At 44.5% G+C, this 9899-nt stretch overlaps 1 protein-coding gene across 1 annotated transcript in view; it reads left to right on the top strand.

The window, feature by feature from the left end:
• Positions 1-9899, top strand: part of xrcc4 (X-ray repair complementing defective repair in Chinese hamster cells 4) — a gene marked incomplete in the record, with an annotated part of 55018 nt that overhangs the window by 11096 nt on the left and 34023 nt on the right.

Raw genomic sequence — 9899 nt, 5'->3', positions numbered from 1 at the left:
GGTGAACTGGCACTTCTCCAGCTACTAGTCCCCCACCAGACTTTGGACTGAGCTACTGCCCCCCCCCATATATTGTCTCTAGAAGTGTTATTGCAGACTTATGTAACAGCGTATGTATAACACTATGTCATTATTGGCGTGTTATCAAGACACATACTCACTTTTTTAGCGTGTTTATCAACGCCGTTGGGCCTCCATTGAATTACCTTGCGATGGCGTGTGAATTCACGTGTGAGGCGAGCATGGAAGGTGCGTTTGATTCTCGGCATGTGTTTGATTGTAGTTTCTAACGAAACTGAAAGCAGCAAAAGACACAGCACGATTACATTTGGATTAATTGCACAGCCCTGTATCTTGGTCTCCGTTGAGGTGGTCTTGACTACACGCGGCTCCCGACAAACCAGCCCCAAAGTTAATTGCAGCTTTCTCAGTAAAATGTGAGTTGGTTGTTGACATTAAGAGTTGTTGATGGTTCACATGACGGGACTTAAATCTCCAAAGCTCCAGAGAAAAGCCATGTTTTGATCCCCCGACGGAGCCGAGGAGGTGATGAATAGAGCGTGAAATGTGTGTCTGTTAGTTCAGAAACCTGAGCCGCTTCACTGACGACCCGTTGCTAAAGTAACTGACCTCATGGGCGTCAGAGACCATAGACAGTTAAAGAAATGGACCACCAGGTCCCGTTGCCCTGGACGGAGACCAGTGAAGTCTATTAGGAGCTCTTTCCCGGTGATGCTGAGCGTTACAACATGTGTCCTCCATGTTGTTCAGTGCCCATGTTGCATGAATGTTTGCCCTCATGGTTGCCCTCAATGTTGTCCTCATGCGTCCCATGTCGTCCCAGTCGCCTGTGTCCATCGTGCCCCATGTGTCCATGTTGTACCGTTCCCAGTTGTCCACATGTGTCCTCATGTCGTCCTATGTGCCATGTCGTCCCCATGTCGTACAATCGTCCCTGTTGCCTCATTGTCGTCCAAGCCTCCGTCCTCATGTGCCACCATGGTGTCCTCATATTGTACTCATGTTGCCCATGTTGTCCTCATGTGTCCATGTTGTCCCCATGTCGTTCCTCATGTTGCCCATGTTGTCCCCATTGTTGCCGCAGTTGCCTCAAGTTGTTCCCCATGTTGCCCCGATCCGTCCTGTTGCTTCATGTTGTCTTCATGTGTCCTCATGATGTCATCCATGTTGTCTCATGATGTACCCCATGTTGTCCCATGTGTGTCCCATGTTGTCCTCTGTGTCCCCATGATGTCCGATCATGGAGTCCCCTGTTGTCCCCATGTTGTCTCATGTTGTCTCATGTCCCCATGTGTCCTCTGTGTCTCAGTTGTCCTCATGTTGTCCTAATGTTGTCCCATGTCACATAAGCCGTTGTCCCTAGGTTGTCCCATGTTCGCCCTAATGTGCCCTTCATGTTGTCCTTCATGTTGTTCTTCATGTGCCCTCATGGTGTCCTCAGTTGTCCCCATGTTTCCTAATGTTGTCCCTACATGTTGTCCTCATGTTGCCCTCATTGTTGTCTCACGTGGTCTACATGTTTCCTCATGTTGCTGCTATGTGTCTCATGTTGTATCATGTTGTCCTATAATCAATGTGCTCTTTAATCCCAAAATAACATGATTGATTCCAACGCTCTTGCAAGTACAACTCTCTCTTTCTAATTTGGGGTCTTATTCTATTTTATAGCATTGTAAAACAAAAGTGAGTGTTGTTGAAATAGTGTTGAGTAAAGTGACTATATTTCCAAGTCTTGATTATCTCAATCATCCGATTTTTAATTTCTCCATAATTCGATATGTCTGCTTTTACAACTCACAACATTAGGAATAATTTCTTATAAATGAGGTTTATTGGACCATAAATTCCAAAAAAAAACTAAAGTTAATAAGTCGTGTTACGTAGCGTAAACGTCAAAATTATTGCACAACACTGAAAAAAAGGGACAAAAAAAATGTGAGAAAAAGTTGAAAAACTTGATAAACAGCATTCAGATAAAAGGGTTTTGTTCAATTTTTGACGGGAAGACGACACGAGGTTTAAAACCAGTAGTTTAATAACAACCCCCAGACTTCATATAATAAGAAAACTATAATAAACCTCTATTCATGACCTTCCAAATAAAAGAGATGACTCACAGAGTGCAGCAATCGCAGGAACGGCGTCACAGTTGTTGGAGCAACTAGACAACGTTTTCACACACGAGTTATGGGAAAACATCTCTCTAGAGATAGTTTTTTTTCTCTTTATTAAAAGTGATTCTTTGCTCGTGACTTGAAAGGACCATGTATAAAAAATCAAAAAACAAAAGTCATGTTTTTCGTGGATTGGGGGTTATTTTTGTTTGGTGCTTCTACAACGACCTAAAAACTTGAAAAAACAACATCCATGGGGTTTTGAGTGAGATCGGTTCGGGTTTGATCTTTTGATGCTCTGTCCGTTGCTGAGGTTTTCGGTTCGAGTGTCCTCGGATCCGGTTTCTGAGTGTCCTCTGATCTGCGTTGCTGAGTGTCCTCTGATCGTTTGCAAGCTGATCGTGATGTCCTCTGATCCGGTTTCGAATGTCCTCTGATCCGGTTTCTGAAATGTCCCTGATCACGGTTTATGAATGTCCTCCTGATCGGTTTCTGAGGTCCTCTGATCGGTTTCTGAATCTCTATGTTTGAAGGTCCTCTGACCCGGTTTCGAGTCTTCTGATCGGTTCTTGAGTGGTCCTCTGATCGGTTTTGATTTCCTTGACCCGGTTATCTGAAGGTCTTGCACCCAAAGGTTTCTGAAGGAGCTCACCTGGAACACGGTTATGAGTGTCTCTGATACCGTCGCCGCGGTGTCTGAGTGTCCCTTGTTTCTGAAGGGTCCCGATCCGGTTTTGATGTCCTATGATCTGGTTTCTGAAGTGTCTCTGATCCGGTTCTGAATGCTACTGGTGCTGAGTCTTCAGGCTTTCCTCGTGGTTTAAAATGTACCTCTGATCGGTTTCTGAATGTCTCTGATCGGTTTTCTGAATGTTCCCTGCTTCAGTTCTACGGGTGAGATGTCCCAACATCTGCACGGCTTTCTACGTTCACTAGGACGAGGCTGGCTACCGTAGCATGCTAGCTGTTATCTCATGGAAAACTGGCTGCCAACAGCCACTAGTGGACCATAATCTCCAAAGAAACGACTCTGTCCCGTTTACTTCCAGTCCTGTTCTATTCCAGTCCTGTTCTGCAGGTTTCCAAGTGCCCTGGTATGAAGAAGTCTCCCAGCTGACCTGCCTTGTGGACCGACCCGTGGCGAGGATCAGAGAGTTCATCAGAGGTCGGACATAATCACTCCGCCAAAGTTAGTGCATTCCCTTCTGAGAAATTAGTTCCCGGTTTGGGTCGAGTTAGAAGACGGCAAAGCTCAGATTTAAGCAGGAAACAGGTGACGGGGTAAAGAGTGTGAGTTGTGTTAGCTACCTGGGTTCCTGGCAGGGTGGAATGACGTTCCTGTAGCAACTTGGTCTCGCTTTCTTATCATTTCAGGACCAAAACCAAAAGGGGGAGACAGCTCCGGTTTCCAGGGTTACCGTACCTCGCAACGCTGCAATCTGAACAACACAGAAACACACAGCACACACAGCGTAACCATCTTTCTTTCATCAGAGGCATCTGGGGACCAATTGACAAGGACACGATCTTCACAAAATGACATGTTAAAAAAAAAAAAAAAAGTTTAGAGAATTCATGAACACAGGACGTTTCATCATACTTATGTACTTGAAAGTAAAATCAAGCGTTTCAGTAGTGTGTGTGTGAGGGTTCAGTGTGTGTGTGTTTCAGTGTGTGAGTGTTTCGTGGGAGTCAGTGGAGTGTGAGTGTTTCAGTGTGTGAGGTCAGTGTGGAGGTGTGGGTTTCAGTGATGTGAGTGTTTAGTGTGTGTGGGGTTTCAAGTGTTGTGAGTGTTTCAGGTGTGTGTGTTCGAAGTGGTGAAGTGTTTCATGTGTGGTGAGTGTTTCAGTGTGAGAGTCAGTGTGTGTGTGTTTCAGTGTGTAGAGTGCTGGTGTGTTCAGTGGTGTTCAGTGTTGTGAGGTTCAAGTGGTGAGTGTTCAGTGTGTGAGTGTTTCAGGTGTGTGAGTGTGTCGTGAGTGTTTAGTGTGAGGAGTGTTCACGAGTGTGGCTGGGTGGTTTCAGTGTGGAGGTTTTCAGGTGAGGTTTAACAGTTGTGTGAGTGTTTTCAGTGTGTGGTGTTTCAGTGTGTGTGTGTTTCAAGTGTGTGATGGGTTCAGGTGGGGTGTTCGTGTGTGTCGTGTGTCAGGTGTGAGTGTTCGTGTGTGAGGTGTTTCAGTGTGTGAGTGTTTCGAGGTGTGATCGTGTTTCAGGTTGTGAGTGTGTTCAGTGGGGAGTTGTTTCAGTGGTGGTGTTTCTAGTGTGTGTGTTTCAGGTGGTGTGTTCATGTGTGTGTTTCAGTTGTGTGGTTCACGGTGTGAGTGTTCAGTGTGTGGTGTGTTCAGTGTGTGAGTGTTCAGGTGTGAGTGTTTCAGTGGTGAGTGTTTCAGTGTGTGTGTGGTTTCAGTGTGTGAGTGTTCAGTGTGTGAGTGTTTCAGTGTTGTGTGTTTCGTCCGTGTGTTGGTTGTGTGTTAGTGTGGTGTGTTGTCAGTGTGTGTGTGTTTCAGTGTGTCAGTGTTCAGGTGTGAGTGTGTTCAGTGTGGCAGTGTTCAGTGTGTGAGGTGTTTCAGGGTGTCGCTGGTTTCAGTGGTGGGTGTGGTTCAGTGTGGGTGTGGTCGTTTTCAGTGTTTCAGTGTTCATGTGTAGTGTTCAGTGTGCAGTGTTCAGTGTGTGAGTGAGAGTGTTTTCACATTGAAAATCTCACACACCACACACACACACATGAAAAATTGGGTGGTGTGAGAGATGGTGGTTATGTCCCAGATGCCCCCCCCCCTCCGCGTGCTGTCGTACTCTGCAGGAAGTGCGTGATGCTCTTGCTCAGTCTTGTTCTCCTGGTCAAGGATCCTTGGTTGAAGGCGCTCAATGGTTCCCCGCTGCAGGCGTGGACAGGAAGTCCATCACGGCCCCCGCGTGGCTCGGGGACGGCTACAGGCAGAACGAACCACAACGGCGGAATGGAGAGGGAGGATCACGGACATCAATCAGGAAACCACTGAAAATTGGAGATAACGGCTTCAGCTCACCTCGATTCAGGGACTGGAAACATTTAAATTTAGCGTATCAAATGAAACGGATTTAGATGTTTTAGTGTCTTAAATCGAGACCCTTTATCTTTGGATGTTGCCTTTCTTAAATGACGTTCTTGCCTTAAGTTTAATGTCCTTAGCTTGCACTGAGACTGTATTTCGGGTTTTTAGTGTTTAATGTTCTATTTTAATTCACGTGTTTTATCGTTTTTTTTTTGTAACTGTTGTTTTAAACTGATTTTGGTTAAAGCAATCGAAATTGTGGGGGGGGGGGGGGGGGGGGGGCATGATCAAGCATAGTATCGACAAATATTTTCAGTAGTAATACTGCATCGATACACAGGCACCAAGTCTGGATCTGTTATATATATATATATATTATATATTATATATACTATATATGTGGTGGTGAGTGTTCCCGTTTTCTGCAGCGAAACAGTGAGAGGCAACAAACAGAGAAAATGTTCTTTTTAGATGAAACAGAGTGTGGAAAGTTTCCTTTTGGGGACGTTGTTAGAAATTGGGGGAAAATCAGAAAGTTGTAAAAAAAGGTGTATAATTGCAATAATAGCAGAATATATATATTATATCGCAGGAGTCCACGGCTCATCCTGACCTTCGTTCGGCCATTTCCTTCCCGAGTTCCTGATTAATAAATCCAGAACGTCTCTCGTCTCCTCGTCGTCCACGTCCATTGTCCCTTGTGTCCCCGTCCCCCCCCCACGTGTGCAGACCAGAGACTACACTTCTTTCTGCAATTGGTGGGGGTTGCAACCATAAAATGACCTAAAACTTTTATCGCAATTCATTATTATTCAGAAAATAAGGGTTTTCCACGGCGTTAAGACGATATCATCAGGAGGAAATCAGACGAGACCTTTTCATTTGAGTCGATTTTTCATGAAATTCCATCTAATTTGACTGTTTCCAGAGGCATTTTTAAGTCAACATCATAATTCAGATATAAAACGAGTTGGATGGGAACGAGTCTGCTCCCCGGGCCGGAGCTAGTTCTGATGGTCACTGAGGAGGCGGGCGGGTGGGGGAGGGAGGGTGGGCGGGTGGAGGGGGGTCAGAGGAGGAATGGAGGGGCGAGGTTAATCTTTGGATGTGAGGAGAAGAGTGTTTTAGTAGATTGTGTGTTTGAGGGGGAACCCGCGGGGAGGTTAGTTCTCCCGGGTCTGAGCGTACTGGGAGTACTGGGAGTACTGGGACTGGAGGGAGACACCGCTGGGTTGGCTGGACAGTGTTGACGTTGGCAAACGGTTTTCCCCTGTTGTCATAGAGACGCTACCGTTTCAATAAGCCGTGTCTGACTCGCCGATTAACTTTTATTTGGGGAGAAACCTCTGAGAGCAGCTCCACCTACTCTAACTTTACTGCCACCGTGGGTGGATGTCGGGGCTGAATATTAAAGTCTTTACAGTCTCTGCGTGTTTATGGGGACAAATGAACCTTTCTTCATATCTTTATGCAGAGAGGTTGAACTTGCACCCTGGGGAGTTTAAAACAGAAGCAGAGGCAGAGACTGTAGAAGTGAAGCAAAAACATCTGGATCGCCCCCGGTCCCGGTCCGATGTGAGTCGAGTGCAGATGTGAGTCGCGCACGCTCAGATTTAAACCGTTTACGACATAACTGTCACACTGAAATGTATATATAACACGTAATTCTGAGTGTAACATGGTTTAACATGGTCATCGCCGGCTGTGTATCAACCTGACTCCTGCACAACACAACTGATGGTCCCAACCCCATTAATAAGGAAGAACTCCACTAATGACCCCTGAGAGGCCCACACTGGGGGGGGGGGGGCACCCTGCAGGTGACTACCTCATGAAGCTCATTGAGGAGAACACCAAGGGTTTGCAGCACTATCAAAAAGCAAAGGGGGGGGGGGGGGGGGGGGCTTAAAGAAACTAGAAGAGAAGACATGGTTTCAGTTATTCTACTCTTTTGTTAAGTCCATAATTCCACATGTGTCATACAAGTTTGATGCTTTAAGTGATAATCAAAAGTAAATAGTCATGAAAATAAAGGAAAGGCATGAATGTGAATATATATATATGATGTTGTGTGTGGTGTGTGGTGTATGTGTGTGTGGTGTGTGTGTGTACAACATATATATACACACACACACACCCAATATATATATTATATCACACACACACACACACACACATATATATTTATATTATCTATTATGTGTACACACACACACACACACACACACACACACAAAACACACACACACACACAAAACACAAACACACACACACACACACCACACCAGGCCAAAAGTTTGGAACCACCTTAGTAATTACGAGTTGAACATGGTCATCTCCCTGTATTCACTTTTTTCGATGCTAACTGCATTTCATTGACTCTATACTCGGCTTAATGCAGGTTTCAACAAGACACATTTAAGACTCTTTAAGAACTTTTTAAGACCTTGATGAATTAAAGTTAAGACCTCTAACCACGGCATTAAAGTACAACGCAAAGCAGAGTCACAATAGTACTTGCAAAGTAAATAAATTCATTAAAATTTAAATAAAGCGGCAAAAAGTCATAATCATCTGTAAACATTCAGGAAATTATAGGTATAAGTATTTTAAAATAGAAGAAGTAACGTTGCATGAATGTAGGGAAATTGAGACTCGTTGAAAATTAGTTAAGAACTACAACACAAAGAAGACTTTTAAAGGACTAAAATGTTTTATTTTGAAAGTCCAGACTTTCAAAATAATAGTAAGACCCCACGGAAACCCTGTTAATGACAATAAAATGGAATCTAAATATGTTCTTTGTGAGCTCTTGTGTTGCGTTTTTAAGGATAAGAAACATTAATACCAGTCTAATTTTTCTGTGCTGTATCCTATTTGAGCTAGAAGTCAGCAGTGTTACAGAGAGAACGAACACACACACACAACACACACACCACCACAACCACACACACCACACACAAACACACACACACACACACCTTTCTGTTGTGTTGCAGCTTTAACAGGAGCTGCGATTAGAGAGGGAAGGACCCGACTGGTTGAGCTAGAAGTCAGCAGTGTTACACACACACACGCACACACAACACAACACACACACAACACCACAACCTTTTGTGGTGTTGCAGCTTAACAGCGTGCGATAGAGGAGGAAGGACCCGACTGTTTAAGCTAGAAGTCAGCAGTGTTACCAACACACGCACCACACACACCACACACACAAACACACCACACACACACACACACACATTAGACACACACATCTGACACACACACACCTTTTGTGGGTTGCAGCTTTAACAGGTGCGATTAGAGAGGAAGGACCCGACTGTTTGATAGAGAGTCGCAGCAGTGTTACACAACCGCACACACGCACACACACACCACAACACACACAACACACAAACTCTAAGCACACACATAGACACACCACACACCTTTCTTTGTGGCAGCTTTAACAGGTGCGTAGAGAGGAAGGACCCGACTGTTTGAGTAGAAGTCAGCAGTGTTACCACACACACACGCAAACGCACACACGCACACACCACACACACACACACACACACAACACACACACACACACACACACAAACACAAACAACACACACACACACCAATAGCCTGAGCCCGTCATTATGGACTCATAACTTGTGTCACAGAATTACTGTTTTGTGTTTATGTAAGTTGAGCAAGGAAAACCTGCGATGACCACCGCTGCTCATTCTGTAAATCTGCTCTTTCTAACTTGCGTTTGTCGAAAAGAAAACCATTCATTCCCCTTTTCTTTCTTACAGCACATGGGTTTCCATTCTGTCAAATCACCATGGCAACCAAGGTTTTGTGTCTCCATCCTGAATGAGGTGTGTTCACCCCTGGACACGAGACTGTGTTTCTAACAGAACAAAACACTTAAAGGTGCCCTGCCACACAAAAACCGTGTACTTGCCTGTCTTGAAAAACGTCCGGTTGCTACGAAGCCATCACCCGCCGTTAGCATCCATTGACTCCATCATTTTGGCGCCACTTTGACAGCAAATAACTTTACATCGAGGGTTTAAAGACATTTGTCTGTTTTATTCTAAAGAAACACGACGATGTATAAGGCTCCGTTACCTTGTAGCTCACGTTATGTCCCGGAGCAGACGCTTTCAAAAATAGGCTAACGGTTGTGTCACAACCACGCGACTGTTTGGACTCATCAGCTGTGTTAGGTTAATTACTAATTTTAACTAGCAGTTAGTTAGCAGAATTAGCCTGTGTCATGTTAACGTTAATAGCATGTTAGTTAGCAGTGATTAGCTGGTGCCTATGTTAATGCTAACTAGATGTTAGTTAGCAGTAATTAGCCGTGCTATGTTAATGTTAACTAGCATGTTAGTTAGCAGTAATTAGCCTGGCCTATGTTAATGTTAACTAGCATGTTAGTTAGCAGTAATTAGCTGTGCCCTATGTTATGTTAACTAGCATGTTAGTGTAGCAGTAATTAGTGTGCCTATGTTAATGTTAACTAGCATGTTAGTTAGCAGTAATAATTAGCCTGTGTCTATGTTAATATTAACTAGCATGTTGTAGCAGTAATTAGCCTGTGCCTATGTATAACCTAACATATACTACCTCCTGTCTCTGCTGATGGGGAATGATTGAGATTTCTTGCGCAGCTACAGAAGACTTACAGCTTTCAGACAGGTTGCTCACGTCACATCTACGTCTTCCAGCTCAGTTGGAGGCTGCGAGG

The sequence above is a fragment of the Etheostoma spectabile genome, unplaced genomic scaffold (assembly GCF_008692095.1).
Source record: "Etheostoma spectabile isolate EspeVRDwgs_2016 unplaced genomic scaffold, UIUC_Espe_1.0 scaffold453, whole genome shotgun sequence".
Classification (NCBI taxonomy): Eukaryota; Metazoa; Chordata; class Actinopteri; order Perciformes; family Percidae; genus Etheostoma; species Etheostoma spectabile.
This window is presented reverse-complemented; position numbering and strand designations above follow the sequence as displayed.